The sequence below is a fragment of the Ambystoma mexicanum genome, chromosome 4p (assembly GCF_040938575.1).
Source record: "Ambystoma mexicanum isolate Mex_15411 chromosome 4p, UKY_AmexF1_1, whole genome shotgun sequence".
Taxonomy (NCBI): domain Eukaryota; kingdom Metazoa; phylum Chordata; class Amphibia; order Caudata; family Ambystomatidae; genus Ambystoma; species Ambystoma mexicanum.
The window spans coordinates 845,441,670-845,461,841 of NC_090927.1; the positions used below are offsets into that span (position 1 = coordinate 845,441,670).

Here is a 20,172-nt window from a genome sequence, read left to right on the forward strand (position 1 = left end):
CAGTGTGGTGTGGCCGTAGGCTCTGGGCCTACTGAGTTTTGTACTTTTAAGCATCTAGTCGGCTAGACCTTGCAGTTTTAAAAGGCAATTGAGAAAGGGCTCACTTCCTGAACTTGGAGCACAAAAAAGCCTACAGCACCTGGTATTCCCAGGCGGTCTCCCATCCAGGTACTAACTAGGCCTGACACTGCTTAACTTCCGAGATCAGTCGAGATCGGGTGCATTCAGTGTGGTGTGGCCGTAGGCTCTAGGAATGCTAAGAATATTACTCTTATGCATTTGCATTTAGTAAGCTAAGCCATGCAGCCACTTGCAACATGATACCACGCTCATCGCTCGATCAGCGCTCGATCAGGCTCGATCAGGCGAGATATATAAGACTGGTGGGCCCATTCAGGACTCCTATGTCTGGTAGGATAACTTTAATTCATCCATCCTGTGTCTGTTGCAGGGAGGTGGAGAGAACAATCAACACAATAATGGTTTTCTTTCATGCCTCTTGAAGGACTCAATATTCTCTGTACTGCATTACATGTGAAAGTTGATTTATTACCCATGAACACACTACCTGTATGCTAATTCTATGTAAAAAGGTAGCTCCAGCCCTCATGATGTTGTCCAACATTTCCGCTATAAAACGGGATACAATTATTTTGGAAACATACCAAATTTGAAAAATAATTGAGAAGTTGCGCAATTACTAATCATGGAGCACAAAAAAAGCCTACAGCACCTGGTATTCCCAGGCAGTCTCCCATCCAGGTACTAACTAGGCCCGACCCTGCTTAGCTTCCGAGATCGGGCGCATTCAGTGTGGTGTGGCCGTAGGCTCTGGGCCTAGTGAGTTTGTACTTTTAAGCATCTAGTCGGCTAGACCTTGCAGTTTTGAAAGGCAATTGTGAAATGGCTCACTTCCTGAACTTGGAGCACAAAAAAGCCTACAGCACCTGGTATTCCCAGGTGGTCTCCCATCCAGGTACTAACTAGGCCCGACACTGCTTAGCTTCCGAGATCAGACGAGATCGGGCGCAATCAGTGTGGTGTGGCCGTAGGCTCTGGGCCTAGTGAGTTTTGTACTTTTAAGCATCTAGTCAGCTAGACCTTGCAGTTTTGAAAGGCAATTGAGAAATGGCTCACTTCCTGAACTTGGAGCACAAAAAAGCCTACAGCACCTGGTATTCCCAGGCGGTCTCCCATCCAGGTACTAACGAGGCCCGACACTGCTTAGCTTCCAAGATCAGACGAGATCGGGCGCATTCAGTGTGGTGTGGCCGTAGGCTCTGGTTCTTGTGAGTTTTGTACTTTTAAGCATCTAGTCGGCTAGACCTTGCAGTTTTGAAAGGCAATTGAGAAATGGCTCACTTCCTGAACTTGGAGTACAAAAAAGCCTACAGCACCTGGTATTCCCAGGCGGTCTTCCATCCAGGTACTAACTAGGCCCGACACTGCTTAGCTTCTGAGATCAGACGAGATCAGGCACATTCAGTGTGGTGTGGCCGTAGGCTCTGGGCCTAGTGAGTTTTGTACTATTAAGCATCTAGTCGGCTAGACCTTGCAGTTTTAAAAGGCAATTGAGAAAGGGCTCACTTCCTGAACTTGGAGCACAAAAAAGCCTACAGCACCTGGTATTCCCAGGCGGTCTCCCATCCAGGTACTAACTAGGCCTGACACTGCTTAACTTCCGAGATCAGTCGAGATCGGGTGCATTCAGTGTGGTGTGGCCGTAGGCTCTAGGAATGCTAAGAATATTACTCTTATGCATTTGCATTTAGTAAGCTAAGCCATGCAGCCACTTGCAACATGATACCACGCTCATCGCTCGATCAGGCTCGATCAGGCGAGATATATAAGACTGGTGGGCCCATTCAGGACTCCTATGTCTGGTAGGATAACTTTAATTCATCCATCCTGTGTCTGTTGCAGGGAGGTGGAGAGAACAATCAACACAATAATGGTTTTCTTTCATGCCTCTTGAAGGACTCAATATTCTCTGTACTGCATTACATGTGAAAGTCGATTTATTACCCATGAACACACTACCTGTATGCTAATTCTATGTAAAAAGGTAGCTCCAGCCCTCATGATGTTGTCCAACATTTCCGCTATAAAACGGGATACAATTATTTTGGAAACATACCAAATTTGAAAAATAATTGAGAAGTTGCGCAATTACTAATCATGGAGCACAAAAAAGCCTACAGCACCTGGTATTCCCAGGCAGTCTCCCATCCAGGTACTAACTAGGCCTGACCCTGCTTAGCTTCCGAGATTGGGCACATTCAGTGTGGTGTGGCCGTAGGCTCTGGGCCTAGTGAGTTTTGTACTTTTAAGCATCTAGTCGGCTAGACCTTGCAGTTTTAAAAGGCAATTGAGAAAGGGCTCACTTCCTGAACTTGGAGCACAAAAAAGCCTACAGCACCTGGTATTCCCAGGCGGTCTCCCATCCAGGTACTAACTAGGCCTGACACTGCTTAACTTCCGAGATCAGTCGAGATTGGGCGCATTCAGTGTGGTGTGGCCGTAGGCTCTGGGCCTAGTGAGTTTTGTACTTTTAAGCATCTAGTCGGCTAGACCTTGCAGTTTTGAAAGGCAATTGTGAAATGGCTCACTTCCTGAACTTGGAGCACAAAAAAGCCTACAGCACCTGGTATTCCCAGGTGGTCTCCCATCCAGGTACTAACTAGGCCCGACACTGCTTAGCTTCCGAGATCAGACGAGATCGGGCGCAATCAGTGTGGTGTGGCCGTAGGCTCTGGGCCTAGTGAGTTTTGTACTTTTAAGCATCTAGTCAGCTAGACCTTGCAGTTTTGAAAGGCAATTGAGAAATGGCTCACTTCCTGAACTTGGAGCACAAAAAAGCCTACAGCACCTGGTATTCCCAGGCGGTCTCCCATCCAGGTACTAACGAGGCCCGACACTGCTTAGCTTCCGAGATCAGACGAGATCGGGCGCAATCAGTGTGGTGTGGCCGTAGGCTCTGGGCCTAGTGAGTTTTGTACTTTTAAGCATCTAGTCAGCTAGACCTTGCAATTTTGAAAGGCAATTGAGAAATGGCTCACTTCCTGAACTTGGAGCACAAAAAAGCCTACAGCACCTGGTATTCCCAGGCGGTCTCCCATCCAGGTACTAACTAGGCCCGACCCTGCTTAGCTTCCGAGATCGGGCGCATTCAGTGTGGTGTGGCCGTAGGCTCTGGGCCTAGTGAGTTTTGTACTTTTAAGCATCTAGTCGGCTAGACCTTGCAGTTTTGAAAGGCAATTGTGAAATGGCTCACTTCCTGAACTTGGAGCACAAAAAAGCCTACAGCACCTGGTATTCCCAGGTGGTCTCCCATCCAGGTACTAACTAGGCCCGACACTGCTTAGCTTCCGAGATCAGACGAGATCGGGCGCATTCAGTGTGGTGTGGCCGTAGGCTCTGGGCCTAGTGAGTTTTGTACTTTTAAGCATCTAGTCGGCTAGACCTTGCAGTTTTGAGAGGCAATTGAGAAATGGCTCACTTCCTGAACTTGGAGTACAAAAAAGCCTACAGCACCTGGTATTCCCAGGCGGTCTCCCATCCAGGTACTAACTAGGCCCGACACTGCTTAGCTTCTGAGATCAGACGAGATCAGGCGCATTCAGTGTGGTGTGGCCGTAGGCTCTGAGCCTAGTGAGTGTTGTACTTTTAAGCATCTAGTCGGCTAGACCTTGCAGTTTTAAAAGGCAATTGAGAAAGGGCTCACTTCCTGAACTTGGAGCACAAAAAAGCCTACAGCACCTGGTATTCCCAGGCGGTCTCCCATCCAGGTACTAACTAGGCCTGACACTGCTTAACTTCCGAGATCAGACGAGATCGGGTGCATTCAGTGTGGTGTGGCCGTAGGCTCTAGGAATGCTAAGAATATTACTCTTATGCATTTGCATTTAGTAAGCTAAGCCATGCAGCCACTTGCAACATGATACCACGCTCATCGCTCGATCAGGCTCGATCAGGCGAGATATATAAGACTGGTGGGCCCATTCAGGACTCCTATGTCTGGTAGGATAACTTTAATTCATCCATCCTGTGTCTGTTGCAGGGAGGTGGAGAGAACAATCAACACAATAATGGTTTTCTTTCATGCCTCTTGAAGGACTCAATATTCTCTGTACTGCATTACATGTGAAAGTCGATTTATTACCCATGAACACACTACCTGTATGCTAATTCTATGTAAAAAGGTAGCTCCAGCCCTCATGATGTTGTCCAACATTTCCGCTATAAAACGGGATACAATTATTTTGGAAACATACCAAATTTGAAAAATAATTGAGAAGTTGCGCAATTACTAATCATGGAGCACAAAAAAGCCTACAGCACCTGGTATTCCCAGGCAGTCTCCCATCCAGGTACTAACTAGGCCTGACCCTGCTTAGCTTCCGAGATCGGGCACATTCAGTGTGGTGTGGCCGTAGGCTCTGGGCCTAGTGAGTTTTGTACTTTTAAGCATCTAGTCGGCTAGACCTTGCAGTTTTGAAAGGCAATTGAGAAATGGCTCACTTCCTGAACTTGGAGCACAAAAAAGCCTACAGCACCTGGTATTCCCAGGTGGTCTCCCATCCAGGTACTAACTAGGCCCGACACTGCTTAGCTTCCGAGATCAGACGAGATCGGGCGCAATCAGTGTGGTGTGGCCGTAGGCTCTGGGCCTAGTGAGTTTTGTACTTTTAAGCATCTAGTCAGCTAGACCTTGCACTTTTGAAAGGCAATTGAGAAATGGCTCACTTCCTGAACTTGGAGCACAAAAAAGCCTACAGCACCTGGTATTCCCAGGCGGTCTCCCATCCAGGTACTAACGAGGCCCGACACTGCTTAGCTTCCGAGAACAGACGAGATCGGGCGCATTCAGTGTGGTGTGGCCGTAGGCTCTGGTTCTTGTGAGTTTTGTACTTTTAAGCATCTAGTCGGCTAGACCTTGCAGTTTTGAAAGGCAATTGAGAAATGGCTCACTTCCTGAACTTGGAGTACAAAAAAGCCTACAGCACCTGGTATTCCCAGGCGGTCTTCCATCCAGGTACTAACTAGGCCCGACACTGCTTAGCTTCTGAGATCAGACGAGATCAGGCACATTCAGTGTGGTGTGGCCGTAGGCTCTGGGCCTAGTGAGTTTTGTACTTTTAAGCATCTAGTCGGCTAGACCTTGCAGTTTTAAAAGGCAATTGAGAAAGGGCTCACTTCCTGAACTTGGAGCACAAAAAAGCCTACAGCACCTGGTATTCCCAGGCGGTCTCCCATCCAGGTACTAACTAGGCATGACACTGCTTAACTTCCGAGATCAGTCGAGATCGGGTGCATTCAGTGTGGTGTGGCCGTAGGCTCTAGGAATGCTAAGAATATTACTCTTATGCATTTGCATTTAGTAAGCTAAGCCATGCAGCCACTTGCAACATGATACCACGCTCATCGCTCGATCAGGCGAGATATATAAGACTGGTGGGCCCATTCAGGACTCCTATGTCTGGTAGGATAACTTTAATTCATCCATCCTGTGTCTGTTGCAGGGAGGTGGAGAGAACAATCAACACAATAATGGTTTTCTTTCATGCCTCTTGAACGACTCAATATTATCTGTACTGCATTACATGTGAAAGTCGATTTATTACCCATGAACACACTACCTGTATGCTAATTCTATGTAAAAAGGTAGCTCCAGCCCTCATGATGTTGTCCAACATTTCCGCTATAAAACGGGATACAATTATTTTGGAAACATACCAAATTTGAAAAATAATTGAGAAGTTGCGCAATTACTAATCATGGAGCACAAAAAAGCCTACAGCACCTGGTATTCCCAGGCAGTCTCCCATCCAGGTACTAACTAGGCCTGACCCTGCTTAGCTTCCGAGATCGGGCGCATTCAGTGTGGTGTGGCCGAAGGCTCTGGGCCTAGTGAGTTTTGTACTTTTAAGCATCTAGTCGGCTAGACCTTGCAGTTTTGAAAGGCAATTGTGAAATGGCTCACTTCCTGAACTTGGAGCACAAAAAAGCCTACAGCACCTGGTATTCCCAGGCGGTCTCCCATCCAGGTACTAACGAGGCCCGACACTGCTTAGCTTCCGAGATCAGACGAGATCGGGCGCATTCAGTGTGGTGTGGCCGTAGGCTCTGGTTCTTGTGAGTTTTGTACTTTTAAGCATCTAGTCGGCTAGCCCTTGCAGTTTTGAAAGGCAATTGAGAAATGGCTCACTTCCTGAACTTGGAGTACAAAAAAGCCTACAGCACCTGGTATTCCCAGGCGGTCTTCCATCCAGGTACTAACTAGGCCCGACACTGCTTAGCTTCTGAGATCAGACGAGATCAGGCACATTCAGTGTGGTGTGGCCGTAGGCTCTGGGCCTACTGAGTTTTGTACTTTTAAGCATCTAGTCGGCTAGACCTTGCAGTTTTAAAAGGCAATTGAGAAAGGGCTCACTTCCTGAACTTGGAGCACAAAAAAGCCTACAGCACCTGGTATTCCCAGGCGGTCTCCCATCCAGGTACTAACTAGGCCTGACACTGCTTAACTTCCGAGATCAGTCGAGATCGGGTGCATTCAGTGTGGTGTGGCCGTAGGCTCTAGGAATGCTAAGAATATTACTCTTATGCATTTGCATTTAGTAAGCTAAGCCATGCAGCCACTTGCAACATGATACCACGCTCATCGCTCGATCAGGCTCGATCAGGCGAGATATATAAGACTGGTGGGCCCATTCAGGACTCCTATGTCTGGTAGGATAACTTTAATTCATCCATCCTGTGTCTGTTGCAGGGAGGTGGAGAGAACAATCAACACAATAATGGTTTTCTTTCATGCCTCTTGAAGGACTCAATATTCTCTGTACTGCATTACATGTGAAAGTCGATTTATTACCCATGAACACACTACCTGTATGCTAATTCTATGTAAAAAGGTAGCTCCAGCCCTCATGATGTTGTCCAACATTTCCGCTATAAAACGGGATACAATTATTTTGGAAACATACCAAATTTGAAAAATAATTGAGAAGTTGCGCAATTACTAATCATGGAGCACAAAAAAAGCCTACAGCACCTGGTATTCCCAGGCAGTCTCCCATCCAGGTACTAACTAGGCCCGACCCTGCTTAGCTTCCGAGATCGGGCGCATTCAGTGTGGTGTGGCCGTAGGCTCTGGGCCTAGTGAGTTTGTACTTTTAAGCATCTAGTCGGCTAGACCTTGCAGTTTTGAAAGGCAATTGTGAAATGGCTCACTTCCTGAACTTGGAGCACAAAAAAGCCTACAGCACCTGGTATTCCCAGGTGGTCTCCCATCCAGGTACTAACTAGGCCCGACACTGCTTAGCTTCCGAGATCAGACGAGATCGGGCGCAATCAGTGTGGTGTGGCCGTAGGCTCTGGGCCTAGTGAGTTTTGTACTTTTAAGCATCTAGTCAGCTAGACCTTGCAGTTTTGAAAGGCAATTGAGAAATGGCTCACTTCCTGAACTTGGAGCACAAAAAAGCCTACAGCACCTGGTATTCCCAGGCGGTCTCCCATCCAGGTACTAACGAGGCCCGACACTGCTTAGCTTCCAAGATCAGACGAGATCGGGCGCATTCAGTGTGGTGTGGCCGTAGGCTCTGGTTCTTGTGAGTTTTGTACTTTTAAGCATCTAGTCGGCTAGACCTTGCAGTTTTGAAAGGCAATTGAGAAATGGCTCACTTCCTGAACTTGGAGTACAAAAAAGCCTACAGCACCTGGTATTCCCAGGCGGTCTTCCATCCAGGTACTAACTAGGCCCGACACTGCTTAGCTTCTGAGATCAGACGAGATCAGGCACATTCAGTGTGGTGTGGCCGTAGGCTCTGGGCCTAGTGAGTTTTGTACTATTAAGCATCTAGTCGGCTAGACCTTGCAGTTTTAAAAGGCAATTGAGAAAGGGCTCACTTCCTGAACTTGGAGCACAAAAAAGCCTACAGCACCTGGTATTCCCAGGCGGTCTCCCATCCAGGTACTAACTAGGCCTGACACTGCTTAACTTCCGAGATCAGTCGAGATCGGGTGCATTCAGTGTGGTGTGGCCGTAGGCTCTAGGAATGCTAAGAATATTACTCTTATGCATTTGCATTTAGTAAGCTAAGCCATGCAGCCACTTGCAACATGATACCACGCTCATCGCTCGATCAGGCTCGATCAGGCGAGATATATAAGACTGGTGGGCCCATTCAGGACTCCTATGTCTGGTAGGATAACTTTAATTCATCCATCCTGTGTCTGTTGCAGGGAGGTGGAGAGAACAATCAACACAATAATGGTTTTCTTTCATGCCTCTTGAAGGACTCAATATTCTCTGTACTGCATTACATGTGAAAGTCGATTTATTACCCATGAACACACTACCTGTATGCTAATTCTATGTAAAAAGGTAGCTCCAGCCCTCATGATGTTGTCCAACATTTCCGCTATAAAACGGGATACAATTATTTTGGAAACATACCAAATTTGAAAAATAATTGAGAAGTTGCGCAATTACTAATCATGGAGCACAAAAAAGCCTACAGCACCTGGTATTCCCAGGCAGTCTCCCATCCAGGTACTAACTAGGCCTGACCCTGCTTAGCTTCCGAGATTGGGCACATTCAGTGTGGTGTGGCCGTAGGCTCTGGGCCTAGTGAGTTTTGTACTTTTAAGCATCTAGTCGGCTAGACCTTGCAGTTTTAAAAGGCAATTGAGAAAGGGCTCACTTCCTGAACTTGGAGCACAAAAAAGCCTACAGCACCTGGTATTCCCAGGCGGTCTCCCATCCAGGTACTAACTAGGCCTGACACTGCTTAACTTCCGAGATCAGTCGAGATTGGGCGCATTCAGTGTGGTGTGGCCGTAGGCTCTGGGCCTAGTGAGTTTTGTACTTTTAAGCATCTAGTCGGCTAGACCTTGCAGTTTTGAAAGGCAATTGTGAAATGGCTCACTTCCTGAACTTGGAGCACAAAAAAGCCTACAGCACCTGGTATTCCCAGGTGGTCTCCCATCCAGGTACTAACTAGGCCCGACACTGCTTAGCTTCCGAGATCAGACGAGATCGGGCGCAATCAGTGTGGTGTGGCCGTAGGCTCTGGGCCTAGTGAGTTTTGTACTTTTAAGCATCTAGTCAGCTAGACCTTGCAGTTTTGAAAGGCAATTGAGAAATGGCTCACTTCCTGAACTTGGAGCACAAAAAAGCCTACAGCACCTGGTATTCCCAGGCGGTCTCCCATCCAGGTACTAACGAGGCCCGACACTGCTTAGCTTCCGAGATCAGACGAGATCGGGCGCAATCAGTGTGGTGTGGCCGTAGGCTCTGGGCCTAGTGAGTTTTGTACTTTTAAGCATCTAGTCAGCTAGACCTTGCAATTTTGAAAGGCAATTGAGAAATGGCTCACTTCCTGAACTTGGAGCACAAAAAAGCCTACAGCACCTGGTATTCCCAGGCGGTCTCCCATCCAGGTACTAACTAGGCCCGACCCTGCTTAGCTTCCGAGATCGGGCGCATTCAGTGTGGTGTGGCCGTAGGCTCTGGGCCTAGTGAGTTTTGTACTTTTAAGCATCTAGTCGGCTAGACCTTGCAGTTTTGAAAGGCAATTGTGAAATGGCTCACTTCCTGAACTTGGAGCACAAAAAAGCCTACAGCACCTGGTATTCCCAGGTGGTCTCCCATCCAGGTACTAACTAGGCCCGACACTGCTTAGCTTCCGAGATCAGACGAGATCGGGCGCATTCAGTGTGGTGTGGCCGTAGGCTCTGGGCCTAGTGAGTTTTGTACTTTTAAGCATCTAGTCGGCTAGACCTTGCAGTTTTGAGAGGCAATTGAGAAATGGCTCACTTCCTGAACTTGGAGTACAAAAAAGCCTACAGCACCTGGTATTCCCAGGCGGTCTCCCATCCAGGTACTAACTAGGCCCGACACTGCTTAGCTTCTGAGATCAGACGAGATCAGGCGCATTCAGTGTGGTGTGGCCGTAGGCTCTGGGCCTAGTGAGTGTTGTACTTTTAAGCATCTAGTCGGCTAGACCTTGCAGTTTTAAAAGGCAATTGAGAAAGGGCTCACTTCCTGAACTTGGAGCACAAAAAAGCCTACAGCACCTGGTATTCCCAGGCGGTCTCCCATCCAGGTACTAACTAGGCCTGACACTGCTTAACTTCCGAGATCAGACGAGATCGGGTGCATTCAGTGTGGTGTGGCCGTAGGCTCTAGGAATGCTAAGAATATTACTCTTATGCATTTGCATTTAGTAAGCTAAGCCATGCAGCCACTTGCAACATGATACCACGCTCATCGCTCGATCAGGCTCGATCAGGCGAGATATATAAGACTGGTGGGCCCATTCAGGACTCCTATGTCTGGTAGGATAACTTTAATTCATCCATCCTGTGTCTGTTGCAGGGAGGTGGAGAGAACAATCAACACAATAATGGTTTTCTTTCATGCCTCTTGAAGGACTCAATATTCTCTGTACTGCATTACATGTGAAAGTCGATTTATTACCCATGAACACACTACCTGTATGCTAATTCTATGTAAAAAGGTAGCTCCAGCCCTCATGATGTTGTCCAACATTTCCGCTATAAAACGGGATACAATTATTTTGGAAACATACCAAATTTGAAAAATAATTGAGAAGTTGCGCAATTACTAATCATGGAGCACAAAAAAGCCTACAGCACCTGGTATTCCCAGGCAGTCTCCCATCCAGGTACTAACTAGGCCTGACCCTGCTTAGCTTCCGAGATCGGGCACATTCAGTGTGGTGTGGCCGTAGGCTCTGGGCCTAGTGAGTTTTGTACTTTTAAGCATCTAGTCGGCTAGACCTTGCAGTTTTGAAAGGCAATTGAGAAATGGCTCACTTCCTGAACTTGGAGCACAAAAAAGCCTACAGCACCTGGTATTCCCAGGTGGTCTCCCATCCAGGTACTAACTAGGCCCGACACTGCTTAGCTTCCGAGATCAGACGAGATCGGGCGCAATCAGTGTGGTGTGGCCGTAGGCTCTGGGCCTAGTGAGTTTTGTACTTTTAAGCATCTAGTCAGCTAGACCTTGCACTTTTGAAAGGCAATTGAGAAATGGCTCACTTCCTGAACTTGGAGCACAAAAAAGCCTACAGCACCTGGTATTCCCAGGCGGTCTCCCATCCAGGTACTAACGAGGCCCGACACTGCTTAGCTTCCGAGAACAGACGAGATCGGGCGCATTCAGTGTGGTGTGGCCGTAGGCTCTGGTTCTTGTGAGTTTTGTACTTTTAAGCATCTAGTCGGCTAGACCTTGCAGTTTTGAAAGGCAATTGAGAAATGGCTCACTTCCTGAACTTGGAGTACAAAAAAGCCTACAGCACCTGGTATTCCCAGGCGGTCTTCCATCCAGGTACTAACTAGGCCCGACACTGCTTAGCTTCTGAAATCAGACGAGATCAGGCACATTCAGTGTGGTGTGGCCGTAGGCTCTGGGCCTAGTGAGTTTTGTACTTTTAAGCATCTAGTCGGCTAGACCTTGCAGTTTTAAAAGGCAATTGAGAAAGGGCTCACTTCCTGAACTTGGAGCACAAAAAAGCCTACAGCACCTGGTATTCCCAGGCGGTCTCCCATCCAGGTACTAACTAGGCATGACACTGCTTAACTTCCGAGATCAGTCGAGATCGGGTGCATTCAGTGTGGTGTGGCCGTAGGCTCTAGGAATGCTAAGAATATTACTCTTATGCATTTGCATTTAGTAAGCTAAGCCATGCAGCCACTTGCAACATGATACCACGCTCATCGCTCGATCAGGCGAGATATATAAGACTGGTGGGCCCATTCAGGACTCCTATGTCTGGTAGGATAACTTTAATTCATCCATCCTGTGTCTGTTGCAGGGAGGTGGAGAGAACAATCAACACAATAATGGTTTTCTTTCATGCCTCTTGAACGACTCAATATTCTCTGTACTGCATTACATGTGAAAGTCGATTTATTACCCATGAACACACTACCTGTATGCTAATTCTATGTAAAAAGGTAGCTCCAGCCCTCATGATGTTGTCCAACATTTCCGCTATAAAACGGGATACAATTATTTTGGAAACATACCAAATTTGAAAAATAATTGAGAAGTTGCGCAATTACTAATCATGGAGCACAAAAAAGCCTACAGCACCTGGTATTCCCAGGCAGTCTCCCATCCAGGTACTAACTAGGCCTGACCCTGCTTAGCTTCCGAGATCGGGCGCATTCAGTGTGGTGTGGCCGAAGGCTCTGGGCCTAGTGAGTTTTGTACTTTTAAGCATCTAGTCGGCTAGACCTTGCAGTTTTGAAAGGCAATTGTGAAATGGCTCACTTCCTGAACTTGGAGCACAAAAAAGCCTACAGCACCTGGTATTCCCAGGCGGTCTCCCATCCAGGTACTAACGAGGCCCGACACTGCTTAGCTTCCGAGATCAGACGAGATCGGGCGCATTCAGTGTGGTGTGGCCGTAGGCTCTGGTTCTTGTGAGTTTTGTACTTTTAAGCATCTAGTCGGCTAGACCTTGCAGTTTTGAAAGGCAATTGAGAAATGGCTCACTTCCTGAACTTGGAGTACAAAAAAGCCTACAGCACCTGGTATTCCCAGGCGGTCTTCCATCCAGGTACTAACTAGGCCCGACACTGCTTAGCTTCTGAGATCAGACGAGATCAGGCACATTCAGTGTGGTGTGGCCGTAGGCTCTGGGCCTACTGAGTTTTGTACTTTTAAGCATCTAGTCGGCTAGACCTTGCAGTTTTAAAAGGCAATTGAGAAAGGGCTCACTTCCTGAACTTGGAGCACAAAAAAGCCTACAGCACCTGGTATTCCCAGGCGGTCTCCCATCCAGGTACTAACTAGGCCTGACACTGCTTAACTTCCGAGATCAGTCGAGATCGGGTGCATTCAGTGTGGTGTGGCCGTAGGCTCTAGGAATGCTAAGAATATTACTCTTATGCATTTGCATTTAGTAAGCTAAGCCATGCAGCCACTTGCAACATGATACCACGCTCATCGCTCGATCAGGCGAGATATATAAGACTGGTGGGCCCATTCAGGACTCCTATGTCTGGTAGGATAACTTTAATTCATCCATCCTGTGTCTGTTGCAGGGAGGTGGAGAGAACAATCAACACAATAATGGTTTTCTTTCATGCCTCTTGAAGGACTCAATATTCTCTGTACTGCATTACATGTGAAAGTCGATTTATTACCCATGAACACACTACCTGTATGCTAATTCTATGTAAAAAGGTAGCTCCAGCCCTCATGATGTTGTCCAACATTTCCGCTATAAAACGGGATACAATTATTTTGGAAACATACCAAATTTGAAAAATAATTGAGAAGTTGCGCAATTACTAATCATGGAGCACAAAAAAAGCCTACAGCACCTGGTATTCCCAGGCAGTCTCCCATCCAGGTACTAACTAGGCCCGACCCTGCTTAGCTTCCGAGATCGGGGGCATTCAGTGTGGTGTGGCCGTAGGCTCTGGGCCTAGTGAGTTTGTACTTTTAAGCATCTAGTCGGCTAGACCTTGCAGTTTTGAAAGGCAATTGTGAAATGGCTCACTTCCTGAACTTGGAGCACAAAAAAGCCTACAGCACCTGGTATTCCCAGGTGGTCTCCTATCCAGGTACTAACTAGGCCCGACACTGCTTAGCTTCCGAGATCAGACGAGATCGGGCGCATTCAGTGTGGTGTGGCCGTAGGCTCTGGGCTTAGTGAGTTTTGTACTTTTAAGCATCTAGTCGGCTAGACCTTGCAGTTTTGAAAGGCAATTGAGAAATGGCTCACTTCCTGAACTTGGAGCACAAAAAAGCCTACAGCACCTGGTATTCCCAGGTGGTCTCCCATCCAGGTACTAACTAGGCCCGACACTGCTTAGCTTCCGAGATCAGACGAGATCGGGCGCAATCAGTGTGGTGTGGCCGTAGGCTCTGGGCCTAGTGAGTTTTGTACTTTTAAGCATCTAGTCAGCTAGACCTTGCAGTTTTGAAAGGCAATTGAGAAATGGCTCACTTCCTGAACTTGGAGCACAAAAAAGCCTACAGCACCTGGTATTCCCAGGCGGTCTCCCATCCAGGTACTAACGAGGCCCGACACTGCTTAGCTTCCGAGATCAGACGAGATCGGGCGCATTCAGTGTGCTGTGGCCGTAGGCTCTGGTTCTTGTGAGTTTTGTACTTTTAAGCATCTAGTCGGCTAGACCTTGCAGTTTTGAAAGGCAATTGAGAAATGGCTCACTTCCTGAACTTGGAGTACAAAAAAGCCTACAGCACCTGGTATTCCCAGGCGGTCTTCCATCCAGGTACTAACTAGGCCCGACACTGCTTAGCTTCTGAGATCAGACGAGATCAGGCACATTCAGTGTGGTGTGGCCGTAGGCTCTGGGCCTAGTGAGTTTTGTACTTTTAAGCATCTAGTCGGCTAGACCTTGCAGTTTTAAAAGGCAATTGAGAAAGGGCTCACTTCCTGAACTTGGAGCACAAAAAAGCCTACAGCACCTGGTATTCCCAGGCGGTCTCCCATCCAGGTACTAACTAGGCCTGACACTGCTTAACTTCCGAGATCAGTCGAGATCGGGTGCATTCAGTGTGGTGTGGCCGTAGGCTCTAGAAATGCTAAGAATATTACTCTTATGCATTTGCATTTAGTAAGCTAAGCCATGCAGCCACTTGCAACATGATACCACGCTCATCGCTCGATCAGGCTCGATCAGGCGAGATATATAAGACTGGTGGGCCCATTCAGGACTCCTATGTCTGGTAGGATAACTTTAATTCATCCATCCTGTGTCTGTTGCAGGGAGGTGGAGAGAACAATCAACACAATAATGGTTTTCTTTCATGCCTCTTGAAGGACTCAATATTCTCTGTACTGCATTACATGTGAAAGTCGATTTATTACCCATGAACACACTACCTGTATGCTAATTCTATGTAAAAAGGTAGCTCCAGCCCTCATGATGTTGTCCAACATTTCCGCTATAAAACGGGATACAATTATTTTGGAAACATACCAAATTTGAAAAATAATTGAGAAGTTGCGCAATTACTAATCATGGAGCACAAAAAAAGCCTACAGCACCTGGTATTCCCAGGCAGTCTCCCATCCAGGTACTAACTAGGCCCGACCCTGCTTAGCTTCCGAGATCGGGCGCATTCAGTGTGGTGTGGCCGTAGGCTCTGGGCCTAGTGAGTTTGTACTTTTAAGCATCTAGTCGGCTAGACCTTGCAGTTTTGAAAGGCAATTGTGAAATGGCTCACTTCCTGAACTTGGAGCACAAAAAAGCCTACAGCACCTGGTATTCCCAGGTGGTCTCCCATCCAGGTACTAACTAGGCCCGACACTGCTTAGCTTCCGAGATCAGACGAGATCGGGCGCATTCAGTGTGGTGTGGCCGTAGGCTCTGGGCTTAGTGAGTTTTGTACTTTTAAGCATCTAGTCGGCTAGACCTTGCAGTTTTGAAAGGCAATTGAGAAATGGCTCACTTCCTGAACTTGGAGCACAAAAAAGCCTACAGCACCTGGTATTCCCAGGTGGTCTCCCATCCAGGTACTAACTAGGCCCGACACTGCTTAGCTTCCGAGATCAGACGAGATCGGGCGCAATCAGTGTGGTGTGGCCGTAGGCTCTGGGCCTAGTGAGTTTTGTACTTTTAAGCATCTAGTCAGCTAGACCTTGCAGTTTTGAAAGGCAATTGAGAAATGGCTCACTTCCTGAACTTGGAGCACAAAAAAGCCTACAGCACCTGGTATTCCCAGGCGGTCTCCCATCCAGGTACTAACGAGGCCCGACACTGCTTAGCTTCCGAGATCAGACGAGATCGGGCGCATTCAGTGTGCTGTGGCCGTAGGCTCTGGTTCTTGTGAGTTTTGTACTTTTAAGCATCTAGTCGGCTAGACCTTGCAGTTTTGAAAGGCAATTGAGAAATGGCTCACTTCCTGAACTTGGAGTACAAAAAAGCCTACAGCACCTGGTATTCCCAGGCGGTCTTCCATCCAGGTACTAACTAGGCCCGACACTGCTTAGCTTCTGAGATCAAACGAGATCAGGCACATTCAGTGTGGTGTGGCCGTAGGCTCTGGGCCTAGTGAGTTTTGTACTTTTAAGCATCTAGTCGGCTAGACCTTGCAGTTTTAAAAGGCAATTGAGAAAGGGCTCACTTCCTGAACTTGGAGCACAAAAAAGCCTACAGCACCTGGTATTCCCAGGCGGTCTCCCATCCAGGTACTAACTAGGCCTGACACTGCTTAACTTCCGAGATCAGTCGAGATCGGGTGCATTCAGTGTGGTGTGGCCGTAGGCTCTAGGAATGCTAAGAATATTACTCTTATGCATTTGCATTTAGTAAGCTAAGCCATGCAGCCACTTGCAACATGATACCACGCTCATCGCTCGATCAGGCTCGATCAGGCGAGATATATAAGACTGGTGGGCCCATTCAGGACTCCTATGTCTGGTAGGATAACTTTAATTCATCCATCCTGTGTCTGTTGCAGGGAGGTGGAGAGAACAATCAACACAATAATGGTTTTCTTTCATGCCTCTTGAAGGACTCAATATTCTCTGTACTGCATTACATGTGAAAGTTGATTTATTACCCATGAACACACTACCTGTATGCTAATTCTATGTAAAAAGGTAGCTCCAGCCCTCATGATGTTGTCCAACATTTCCGCTATAAAACGGGATACAATTATTTTGGAAACATACCAAATTTGAAAAATAATTGAGAAGTTGCGCAATTACTAATCATGGAGCACAAAAAAAGCCTACAGCACCTGGTATTCCCAGGCAGTCTCCCATCCAGGTACTAACTAGGCCCGACCCTGCTTAGCTTCCGAGATCGGGCGCATTCAGTGTGGTGTGGCCGTAGGCTCTGGGCCTAGTGAGTTTGTACTTTTAAGCATCTAGTCGGCTAGACCTTGCAGTTTTGAAAGGCAATTGTGAAATGGCTCACTTCCTGAACTTGGAGCACAAAAAAGCCTACAGCACCTGGTATTCCCAGGTGGTCTCCCATCCAGGTACTAACTAGGCCCGACACTGCTTAGCTTCCGAGATCAGACGAGATCGGGCGCAATCAGTGTGGTGTGGCCGTAGGCTCTGGGCCTAGTGAGTTTTGTACTTTTAAGCATCTAGTCAGCTAGACCTTGCAGTTTTGAAAGGCAATTGAGAAATGGCTCACTTCCTGAACTTGGAGCACAAAAAAGCCTACAGCACCTGGTATTCCCAGGCGGTCTCCCATCCAGGTACTAACGAGGCCCGACACTGCTTAGCTTCCAAGATCAGACGAGATCGGGCGCATTCAGTGTGGTGTGGCCGTAGGCTCTGGTTCTTGTGAGTTTTGTACTTTTAAGCATCTAGTCGGCTAGACCTTGCAGTTTTGAAAGGCAATTGAGAAATGGCTCACTTCCTGAACTTGGAGTACAAAAAAGCCTACAGCACCTGGTATTCCCAGGCGGTCTTCCATCCAGGTACTAACTAGGCCCGACACTGCTTAGCTTCTGAGATCAGACGAGATCAGGCACATTCAGTGTGGTGTGGCCGTAGGCTCTGGGCCTAGTGAGTTTTGTACTATTAAGCATCTAGTCGGCTAGACCTTGCAGTTTTAAAAGGCAATTGAGAAAGGGCTCACTTCCTGAACTTGGAGCACAAAAAAGCCTACAGCACCTGGTATTCCCAGGCGGTCTCCCATCCAGGTACTAACTAGGCCTGACACTGCTTAACTTCCGAGATCAGTCAAGATCGGGTGCATTCAGTGTGGTGTGGCCGTAGGCTCTAGGAATGCTAAGAATATTACTCTTATGCATTTGCATTTAGTAAGCTAAGCCATGCAGCCACTTGCAACATGATACCACGCTCATCGCTCGATCAGGCTCGATCAGGCGAGATATATAAGACTGGTGGGCCCATTCAGGACTCCTATGTCTGGTAGGATAACTTTAATTCATCCATCCTGTGTCTGTTGCAGGGAGGTGGAGAGAACAATCAACACAATAATGGTTTTCTTTCATGCCTCTTGAAGGACTCAATATTCTCTGTACTGCATTACATGTGAAAGTCGATTTATTACCCATGAACACACTACCTGTATGCTAATTCTATGTAAAAAGGTAGCTCCAGCCCTCATGATGTTGTCCAACATTTCCGCTATAAAACGGGATACAATTATTTTGGAAACATACCAAATTTGAAAAATAATTGAGAAGTTGCGCAATTACTAATCATGGAGCACAAAAAAGCCTACAGCACCTGGTATTCCCAGGCAGTCTCCCATCCAGGTACTAACTAGGCCTGACCCTGCTTAGCTTCCGAGATTGGGCACATTCAGTGTGGTGTGGCCGTAGGCTCTGGGCCTAGTGAGTTTTGTACTTTTAAGCATCTAGTCGGCTAGACCTTGCAGTTTTAAAAGGCAATTGAGAAAGGGCTCACTTCCTGAACTTGGAGCACAAAAAAGCCTACAGCACCTGGTATTCCCAGGCGGTCTCCCATCCAGGTACTAACTAGGCCTGACACTGCTTAACTTCCGAGATCAGTCGAGATTGGGCGCATTCAGTGTGGTGTGGCCGTAGGCTCTGGGCCTAGTGAGTTTTGTACTTTTAAGCATCTAGTCGGCTAGACCTTGCAGTTTTGAAAGGCAATTGTGAAATGGCTCACTTCCTGAACTTGGAGCACAAAAAAGCCTACAGCACCTGGTATTCCCAGGTGGTCTCCCATCCAGGTACTAACTAGGCCCGACACTGCTTAGCTTCCGAGATCAGACGAGATCGGGCGCAATCAGTGTGGTGTGGCCGTAGGCTCTGGGCCTAGTGAGTTTTGTACTTTTAAGCATCTAGTCAGCTAGACCTTGCAGTTTTGAAAGGCAATTGAGAAATGGCTCACTTCCTGAACTTGGAGCACAAAAAAGCCTACAGCACCTGGTATTCCCAGGCGGTCTCCCATCCAGGTACTAACGAGGCCCGACACTGCTTAGCTTCCGAGATCAGACGAGATCGGGCGCAATCAGTGTGGTGTGGCCGTAGGCTCTGGGCCTAGTGAGTTTTGTACTTTTAAGCATCTAGTCAGCTAGACCTTGCAATTTTGAAAGGCAATTGAGAAATGGCTCACTTCCTGAACTTGGAGCACAAAAAAGCCTACAGCACCTGGTATTCCCAGGCGGTCTCCCATCCAGGTACTAACTAGGCCCGACCCTGCTTAGCTTCCGAGATCGGGCGCATTCAGTGTGGTGTGGCCGTAGGCTCTGGGCCTAGTGAGTTTTGTACTTTTAAGCATCTAGTCGGCTAGACCTTGCAGTTTTGAAAGGCAATTGTGAAATGGCTCACTTCCTGAACTTGGAGCACAAAAAAGCCTACAGCACCTGGTATTCCCAGGTGGTCTCCCATCCAGGTACTAACTAGGCCCGACACTGCTTAGCTTCCGAGATCAGACGAGATCGGGCGCATTCAGTGTGGTGTGGCCGTAGGCTCTGGGCCTAGTGAGTTTTGTACTTTTAAGCATCTAGTCGGCTAGACCTTGCAGTTTTGAGAGGCAATTGAGAAATGGCTCACTTCCTGAACTTGGAGTACAAAAAAGCCTACAGCACCTGGTATTCCCAGGCGGTCTCCCATCCAGGTACTAACTAGGCCCGACACTGCTTAGCTTCTGAGATCAGACGAGATCAGGCGCATTCAGTGTGGTGTGGCCGTAGGCTCTGGGCCTAGTGAGTGTTGTACTTTTAAGCATCTAGTCGGCTAGACCTTGCAGTTTTAAAAGGCAATTGAGAAAGGGCTCACTTCCTGAACTTGGAGCACAAAAAAGCCTACAGCACCTGGTATTCCCAGGCGGTCTCCCATCCAGGTACTAACTAGGCCTGACACTGCTTAACTTCCGAGATCAGACGAGATCGGGTGCATTCAGTGTGGTGTGGCCGTAGGCTCTAGGAATGCTAAGAATATTACTCTTATGCATTTGCATTTAGTAAGCTAAGCCATGCAGCCACTTGCAACATGATACCACGCTCATCGCTCGATCAGGCTCGATCAGGCGAGATATATAAGACTGGTGGGCCCATTCAGGACTCCTATGTCTGGTAGGATAACTTTAATTCATCCATCCTGTGTCTGTTGCAGGGAGGTGGAGAGAACAATCAACACAATAATGGTTTTCTTTCATGCCTCTTGAAGGACTCAATATTCTCTGTACTGCATTACATGTGAAAGTC

General features: G+C 47.6%; 56 non-coding genes and 15 pseudogenes across 56 annotated transcripts in view; all 71 read right to left on the reverse strand.

Moving 5' to 3' along the window:
- LOC138464492 (5S ribosomal RNA) overlaps nucleotides 1–21 on the reverse strand; it is a 119-nt gene extending 98 nt beyond the window's left edge. Inside the window, exon 1 of the ribosomal RNA XR_011267072.1 lies at nucleotides 1–21. This exon is cut by the window's left edge and continues 98 nt beyond it. This is a non-coding gene — a ribosomal RNA (5S ribosomal RNA).
- Nucleotides 22–127: 106 nt separating this feature from the next.
- On the reverse strand, nucleotides 128–246 carry LOC138464109 (5S ribosomal RNA). Its single transcript, XR_011266690.1, has one exon. It is a non-coding gene; the product is annotated as a 5S ribosomal RNA (ribosomal RNA).
- Nucleotides 247–721: 475 nt separating this feature from the next.
- Nucleotides 722–830, reverse strand: LOC138457389 (5S ribosomal RNA; annotated as a pseudogene).
- A 105-nt stretch (nucleotides 831–935) lies between these two features.
- Nucleotides 936–1,054, reverse strand: LOC138460828 (5S ribosomal RNA). The gene has a single exon (XR_011263490.1). It is a non-coding gene; the product is annotated as a 5S ribosomal RNA (ribosomal RNA).
- A 106-nt stretch (nucleotides 1,055–1,160) lies between these two features.
- On the reverse strand, nucleotides 1,161–1,279 carry LOC138464833 (5S ribosomal RNA). Its single transcript, XR_011267410.1, has one exon. It is a non-coding gene; the product is annotated as a 5S ribosomal RNA (ribosomal RNA).
- A 106-nt stretch (nucleotides 1,280–1,385) lies between these two features.
- Nucleotides 1,386–1,504, reverse strand: LOC138464494 (5S ribosomal RNA). Its single transcript, XR_011267074.1, has one exon. It is a non-coding gene; the product is annotated as a 5S ribosomal RNA (ribosomal RNA).
- Nucleotides 1,505–1,610: 106 nt separating this feature from the next.
- Nucleotides 1,611–1,729, reverse strand: LOC138464110 (5S ribosomal RNA). The gene has a single exon (XR_011266691.1). It is a non-coding gene; the product is annotated as a 5S ribosomal RNA (ribosomal RNA).
- A 463-nt stretch (nucleotides 1,730–2,192) lies between these two features.
- On the reverse strand, nucleotides 2,193–2,301 carry LOC138459782 (5S ribosomal RNA; annotated as a pseudogene).
- A 106-nt stretch (nucleotides 2,302–2,407) lies between these two features.
- LOC138455348 (5S ribosomal RNA) lies at nucleotides 2,408–2,526 on the reverse strand. Its single transcript, XR_011261983.1, has one exon. It is a non-coding gene; the product is annotated as a 5S ribosomal RNA (ribosomal RNA).
- A 106-nt stretch (nucleotides 2,527–2,632) lies between these two features.
- Nucleotides 2,633–2,751, reverse strand: LOC138460829 (5S ribosomal RNA). Its single transcript, XR_011263491.1, has one exon. It is a non-coding gene; the product is annotated as a 5S ribosomal RNA (ribosomal RNA).
- A 106-nt stretch (nucleotides 2,752–2,857) lies between these two features.
- Nucleotides 2,858–2,976, reverse strand: LOC138463024 (5S ribosomal RNA). The gene has a single exon (XR_011265611.1). It is a non-coding gene; the product is annotated as a 5S ribosomal RNA (ribosomal RNA).
- Nucleotides 2,977–3,082: 106 nt separating this feature from the next.
- On the reverse strand, nucleotides 3,083–3,191 carry LOC138456138 (5S ribosomal RNA; annotated as a pseudogene).
- Nucleotides 3,192–3,297: 106 nt separating this feature from the next.
- LOC138461524 (5S ribosomal RNA) lies at nucleotides 3,298–3,416 on the reverse strand. Its single transcript, XR_011264139.1, has one exon. It is a non-coding gene; the product is annotated as a 5S ribosomal RNA (ribosomal RNA).
- A 106-nt stretch (nucleotides 3,417–3,522) lies between these two features.
- On the reverse strand, nucleotides 3,523–3,641 carry LOC138457336 (5S ribosomal RNA). Its single transcript, XR_011262224.1, has one exon. It is a non-coding gene; the product is annotated as a 5S ribosomal RNA (ribosomal RNA).
- Nucleotides 3,642–3,747: 106 nt separating this feature from the next.
- LOC138461660 (5S ribosomal RNA) lies at nucleotides 3,748–3,866 on the reverse strand. The gene has a single exon (XR_011264268.1). It is a non-coding gene; the product is annotated as a 5S ribosomal RNA (ribosomal RNA).
- Nucleotides 3,867–4,329: 463 nt separating this feature from the next.
- On the reverse strand, nucleotides 4,330–4,438 carry LOC138459167 (5S ribosomal RNA; annotated as a pseudogene).
- Nucleotides 4,439–4,544: 106 nt separating this feature from the next.
- LOC138460830 (5S ribosomal RNA) lies at nucleotides 4,545–4,663 on the reverse strand. Its single transcript, XR_011263492.1, has one exon. It is a non-coding gene; the product is annotated as a 5S ribosomal RNA (ribosomal RNA).
- A 106-nt stretch (nucleotides 4,664–4,769) lies between these two features.
- On the reverse strand, nucleotides 4,770–4,888 carry LOC138465013 (5S ribosomal RNA). Its single transcript, XR_011267589.1, has one exon. It is a non-coding gene; the product is annotated as a 5S ribosomal RNA (ribosomal RNA).
- Nucleotides 4,889–4,994: 106 nt separating this feature from the next.
- On the reverse strand, nucleotides 4,995–5,113 carry LOC138464496 (5S ribosomal RNA). The gene has a single exon (XR_011267075.1). It is a non-coding gene; the product is annotated as a 5S ribosomal RNA (ribosomal RNA).
- Nucleotides 5,114–5,219: 106 nt separating this feature from the next.
- LOC138455059 (5S ribosomal RNA) lies at nucleotides 5,220–5,338 on the reverse strand. Its single transcript, XR_011261704.1, has one exon. It is a non-coding gene; the product is annotated as a 5S ribosomal RNA (ribosomal RNA).
- A 453-nt stretch (nucleotides 5,339–5,791) lies between these two features.
- LOC138459300 (5S ribosomal RNA) lies at nucleotides 5,792–5,900 on the reverse strand (annotated as a pseudogene).
- Nucleotides 5,901–6,006: 106 nt separating this feature from the next.
- Nucleotides 6,007–6,125, reverse strand: LOC138462389 (5S ribosomal RNA). The gene has a single exon (XR_011264989.1). It is a non-coding gene; the product is annotated as a 5S ribosomal RNA (ribosomal RNA).
- A 106-nt stretch (nucleotides 6,126–6,231) lies between these two features.
- Nucleotides 6,232–6,350, reverse strand: LOC138464497 (5S ribosomal RNA). The gene has a single exon (XR_011267076.1). It is a non-coding gene; the product is annotated as a 5S ribosomal RNA (ribosomal RNA).
- A 106-nt stretch (nucleotides 6,351–6,456) lies between these two features.
- Nucleotides 6,457–6,575, reverse strand: LOC138464111 (5S ribosomal RNA). The gene has a single exon (XR_011266692.1). It is a non-coding gene; the product is annotated as a 5S ribosomal RNA (ribosomal RNA).
- Nucleotides 6,576–7,039: 464 nt separating this feature from the next.
- LOC138457391 (5S ribosomal RNA) lies at nucleotides 7,040–7,148 on the reverse strand (annotated as a pseudogene).
- Nucleotides 7,149–7,253: 105 nt separating this feature from the next.
- On the reverse strand, nucleotides 7,254–7,372 carry LOC138460832 (5S ribosomal RNA). Its single transcript, XR_011263493.1, has one exon. It is a non-coding gene; the product is annotated as a 5S ribosomal RNA (ribosomal RNA).
- Nucleotides 7,373–7,478: 106 nt separating this feature from the next.
- LOC138464834 (5S ribosomal RNA) lies at nucleotides 7,479–7,597 on the reverse strand. The gene has a single exon (XR_011267411.1). It is a non-coding gene; the product is annotated as a 5S ribosomal RNA (ribosomal RNA).
- Nucleotides 7,598–7,703: 106 nt separating this feature from the next.
- Nucleotides 7,704–7,822, reverse strand: LOC138464498 (5S ribosomal RNA). The gene has a single exon (XR_011267077.1). It is a non-coding gene; the product is annotated as a 5S ribosomal RNA (ribosomal RNA).
- Nucleotides 7,823–7,928: 106 nt separating this feature from the next.
- LOC138464113 (5S ribosomal RNA) lies at nucleotides 7,929–8,047 on the reverse strand. Its single transcript, XR_011266695.1, has one exon. It is a non-coding gene; the product is annotated as a 5S ribosomal RNA (ribosomal RNA).
- Nucleotides 8,048–8,510: 463 nt separating this feature from the next.
- Nucleotides 8,511–8,619, reverse strand: LOC138459783 (5S ribosomal RNA; annotated as a pseudogene).
- Nucleotides 8,620–8,725: 106 nt separating this feature from the next.
- On the reverse strand, nucleotides 8,726–8,844 carry LOC138455349 (5S ribosomal RNA). The gene has a single exon (XR_011261984.1). It is a non-coding gene; the product is annotated as a 5S ribosomal RNA (ribosomal RNA).
- A 106-nt stretch (nucleotides 8,845–8,950) lies between these two features.
- Nucleotides 8,951–9,069, reverse strand: LOC138460833 (5S ribosomal RNA). Its single transcript, XR_011263494.1, has one exon. It is a non-coding gene; the product is annotated as a 5S ribosomal RNA (ribosomal RNA).
- Nucleotides 9,070–9,175: 106 nt separating this feature from the next.
- Nucleotides 9,176–9,294, reverse strand: LOC138463026 (5S ribosomal RNA). The gene has a single exon (XR_011265612.1). It is a non-coding gene; the product is annotated as a 5S ribosomal RNA (ribosomal RNA).
- A 106-nt stretch (nucleotides 9,295–9,400) lies between these two features.
- On the reverse strand, nucleotides 9,401–9,509 carry LOC138456139 (5S ribosomal RNA; annotated as a pseudogene).
- A 106-nt stretch (nucleotides 9,510–9,615) lies between these two features.
- LOC138461537 (5S ribosomal RNA) lies at nucleotides 9,616–9,734 on the reverse strand. Its single transcript, XR_011264151.1, has one exon. It is a non-coding gene; the product is annotated as a 5S ribosomal RNA (ribosomal RNA).
- A 106-nt stretch (nucleotides 9,735–9,840) lies between these two features.
- On the reverse strand, nucleotides 9,841–9,959 carry LOC138457348 (5S ribosomal RNA). The gene has a single exon (XR_011262226.1). It is a non-coding gene; the product is annotated as a 5S ribosomal RNA (ribosomal RNA).
- A 106-nt stretch (nucleotides 9,960–10,065) lies between these two features.
- LOC138461661 (5S ribosomal RNA) lies at nucleotides 10,066–10,184 on the reverse strand. Its single transcript, XR_011264269.1, has one exon. It is a non-coding gene; the product is annotated as a 5S ribosomal RNA (ribosomal RNA).
- A 463-nt stretch (nucleotides 10,185–10,647) lies between these two features.
- Nucleotides 10,648–10,756, reverse strand: LOC138459168 (5S ribosomal RNA; annotated as a pseudogene).
- A 106-nt stretch (nucleotides 10,757–10,862) lies between these two features.
- LOC138460834 (5S ribosomal RNA) lies at nucleotides 10,863–10,981 on the reverse strand. Its single transcript, XR_011263495.1, has one exon. It is a non-coding gene; the product is annotated as a 5S ribosomal RNA (ribosomal RNA).
- Nucleotides 10,982–11,087: 106 nt separating this feature from the next.
- On the reverse strand, nucleotides 11,088–11,206 carry LOC138465014 (5S ribosomal RNA). Its single transcript, XR_011267590.1, has one exon. It is a non-coding gene; the product is annotated as a 5S ribosomal RNA (ribosomal RNA).
- A 106-nt stretch (nucleotides 11,207–11,312) lies between these two features.
- LOC138454669 (5S ribosomal RNA) lies at nucleotides 11,313–11,431 on the reverse strand. Its single transcript, XR_011261337.1, has one exon. It is a non-coding gene; the product is annotated as a 5S ribosomal RNA (ribosomal RNA).
- A 106-nt stretch (nucleotides 11,432–11,537) lies between these two features.
- On the reverse strand, nucleotides 11,538–11,656 carry LOC138455060 (5S ribosomal RNA). The gene has a single exon (XR_011261705.1). It is a non-coding gene; the product is annotated as a 5S ribosomal RNA (ribosomal RNA).
- A 453-nt stretch (nucleotides 11,657–12,109) lies between these two features.
- Nucleotides 12,110–12,218, reverse strand: LOC138459301 (5S ribosomal RNA; annotated as a pseudogene).
- A 106-nt stretch (nucleotides 12,219–12,324) lies between these two features.
- LOC138462390 (5S ribosomal RNA) lies at nucleotides 12,325–12,443 on the reverse strand. Its single transcript, XR_011264990.1, has one exon. It is a non-coding gene; the product is annotated as a 5S ribosomal RNA (ribosomal RNA).
- A 106-nt stretch (nucleotides 12,444–12,549) lies between these two features.
- Nucleotides 12,550–12,668, reverse strand: LOC138464499 (5S ribosomal RNA). The gene has a single exon (XR_011267078.1). It is a non-coding gene; the product is annotated as a 5S ribosomal RNA (ribosomal RNA).
- A 106-nt stretch (nucleotides 12,669–12,774) lies between these two features.
- LOC138464114 (5S ribosomal RNA) lies at nucleotides 12,775–12,893 on the reverse strand. The gene has a single exon (XR_011266696.1). It is a non-coding gene; the product is annotated as a 5S ribosomal RNA (ribosomal RNA).
- A 454-nt stretch (nucleotides 12,894–13,347) lies between these two features.
- Nucleotides 13,348–13,456, reverse strand: LOC138457601 (5S ribosomal RNA; annotated as a pseudogene).
- Nucleotides 13,457–13,561: 105 nt separating this feature from the next.
- On the reverse strand, nucleotides 13,562–13,680 carry LOC138462809 (5S ribosomal RNA). The gene has a single exon (XR_011265398.1). It is a non-coding gene; the product is annotated as a 5S ribosomal RNA (ribosomal RNA).
- A 106-nt stretch (nucleotides 13,681–13,786) lies between these two features.
- LOC138460835 (5S ribosomal RNA) lies at nucleotides 13,787–13,905 on the reverse strand. Its single transcript, XR_011263496.1, has one exon. It is a non-coding gene; the product is annotated as a 5S ribosomal RNA (ribosomal RNA).
- A 106-nt stretch (nucleotides 13,906–14,011) lies between these two features.
- Nucleotides 14,012–14,130, reverse strand: LOC138454187 (5S ribosomal RNA). Its single transcript, XR_011260875.1, has one exon. It is a non-coding gene; the product is annotated as a 5S ribosomal RNA (ribosomal RNA).
- Nucleotides 14,131–14,236: 106 nt separating this feature from the next.
- LOC138464500 (5S ribosomal RNA) lies at nucleotides 14,237–14,355 on the reverse strand. Its single transcript, XR_011267080.1, has one exon. It is a non-coding gene; the product is annotated as a 5S ribosomal RNA (ribosomal RNA).
- A 106-nt stretch (nucleotides 14,356–14,461) lies between these two features.
- LOC138464115 (5S ribosomal RNA) lies at nucleotides 14,462–14,580 on the reverse strand. The gene has a single exon (XR_011266697.1). It is a non-coding gene; the product is annotated as a 5S ribosomal RNA (ribosomal RNA).
- Nucleotides 14,581–15,044: 464 nt separating this feature from the next.
- Nucleotides 15,045–15,153, reverse strand: LOC138457392 (5S ribosomal RNA; annotated as a pseudogene).
- A 105-nt stretch (nucleotides 15,154–15,258) lies between these two features.
- Nucleotides 15,259–15,377, reverse strand: LOC138461550 (5S ribosomal RNA). The gene has a single exon (XR_011264164.1). It is a non-coding gene; the product is annotated as a 5S ribosomal RNA (ribosomal RNA).
- A 106-nt stretch (nucleotides 15,378–15,483) lies between these two features.
- LOC138460836 (5S ribosomal RNA) lies at nucleotides 15,484–15,602 on the reverse strand. Its single transcript, XR_011263497.1, has one exon. It is a non-coding gene; the product is annotated as a 5S ribosomal RNA (ribosomal RNA).
- Nucleotides 15,603–15,708: 106 nt separating this feature from the next.
- Nucleotides 15,709–15,827, reverse strand: LOC138454189 (5S ribosomal RNA). The gene has a single exon (XR_011260877.1). It is a non-coding gene; the product is annotated as a 5S ribosomal RNA (ribosomal RNA).
- A 106-nt stretch (nucleotides 15,828–15,933) lies between these two features.
- LOC138465142 (5S ribosomal RNA) lies at nucleotides 15,934–16,052 on the reverse strand. The gene has a single exon (XR_011267717.1). It is a non-coding gene; the product is annotated as a 5S ribosomal RNA (ribosomal RNA).
- A 106-nt stretch (nucleotides 16,053–16,158) lies between these two features.
- LOC138464116 (5S ribosomal RNA) lies at nucleotides 16,159–16,277 on the reverse strand. Its single transcript, XR_011266698.1, has one exon. It is a non-coding gene; the product is annotated as a 5S ribosomal RNA (ribosomal RNA).
- A 464-nt stretch (nucleotides 16,278–16,741) lies between these two features.
- Nucleotides 16,742–16,850, reverse strand: LOC138457393 (5S ribosomal RNA; annotated as a pseudogene).
- Nucleotides 16,851–16,955: 105 nt separating this feature from the next.
- Nucleotides 16,956–17,074, reverse strand: LOC138460837 (5S ribosomal RNA). The gene has a single exon (XR_011263498.1). It is a non-coding gene; the product is annotated as a 5S ribosomal RNA (ribosomal RNA).
- Nucleotides 17,075–17,180: 106 nt separating this feature from the next.
- Nucleotides 17,181–17,299, reverse strand: LOC138464835 (5S ribosomal RNA). The gene has a single exon (XR_011267412.1). It is a non-coding gene; the product is annotated as a 5S ribosomal RNA (ribosomal RNA).
- A 106-nt stretch (nucleotides 17,300–17,405) lies between these two features.
- On the reverse strand, nucleotides 17,406–17,524 carry LOC138464501 (5S ribosomal RNA). The gene has a single exon (XR_011267081.1). It is a non-coding gene; the product is annotated as a 5S ribosomal RNA (ribosomal RNA).
- Nucleotides 17,525–17,630: 106 nt separating this feature from the next.
- LOC138454722 (5S ribosomal RNA) lies at nucleotides 17,631–17,749 on the reverse strand. Its single transcript, XR_011261386.1, has one exon. It is a non-coding gene; the product is annotated as a 5S ribosomal RNA (ribosomal RNA).
- Nucleotides 17,750–18,212: 463 nt separating this feature from the next.
- LOC138459785 (5S ribosomal RNA) lies at nucleotides 18,213–18,321 on the reverse strand (annotated as a pseudogene).
- Nucleotides 18,322–18,427: 106 nt separating this feature from the next.
- Nucleotides 18,428–18,546, reverse strand: LOC138455350 (5S ribosomal RNA). Its single transcript, XR_011261985.1, has one exon. It is a non-coding gene; the product is annotated as a 5S ribosomal RNA (ribosomal RNA).
- A 106-nt stretch (nucleotides 18,547–18,652) lies between these two features.
- On the reverse strand, nucleotides 18,653–18,771 carry LOC138460838 (5S ribosomal RNA). Its single transcript, XR_011263499.1, has one exon. It is a non-coding gene; the product is annotated as a 5S ribosomal RNA (ribosomal RNA).
- Nucleotides 18,772–18,877: 106 nt separating this feature from the next.
- Nucleotides 18,878–18,996, reverse strand: LOC138463027 (5S ribosomal RNA). Its single transcript, XR_011265613.1, has one exon. It is a non-coding gene; the product is annotated as a 5S ribosomal RNA (ribosomal RNA).
- Nucleotides 18,997–19,102: 106 nt separating this feature from the next.
- On the reverse strand, nucleotides 19,103–19,211 carry LOC138456140 (5S ribosomal RNA; annotated as a pseudogene).
- A 106-nt stretch (nucleotides 19,212–19,317) lies between these two features.
- LOC138461562 (5S ribosomal RNA) lies at nucleotides 19,318–19,436 on the reverse strand. Its single transcript, XR_011264176.1, has one exon. It is a non-coding gene; the product is annotated as a 5S ribosomal RNA (ribosomal RNA).
- A 106-nt stretch (nucleotides 19,437–19,542) lies between these two features.
- On the reverse strand, nucleotides 19,543–19,661 carry LOC138457360 (5S ribosomal RNA). Its single transcript, XR_011262228.1, has one exon. It is a non-coding gene; the product is annotated as a 5S ribosomal RNA (ribosomal RNA).
- A 106-nt stretch (nucleotides 19,662–19,767) lies between these two features.
- Nucleotides 19,768–19,886, reverse strand: LOC138461662 (5S ribosomal RNA). Its single transcript, XR_011264271.1, has one exon. It is a non-coding gene; the product is annotated as a 5S ribosomal RNA (ribosomal RNA).
- Between the last annotated feature and the right edge of the window lie 286 nt (nucleotides 19,887–20,172).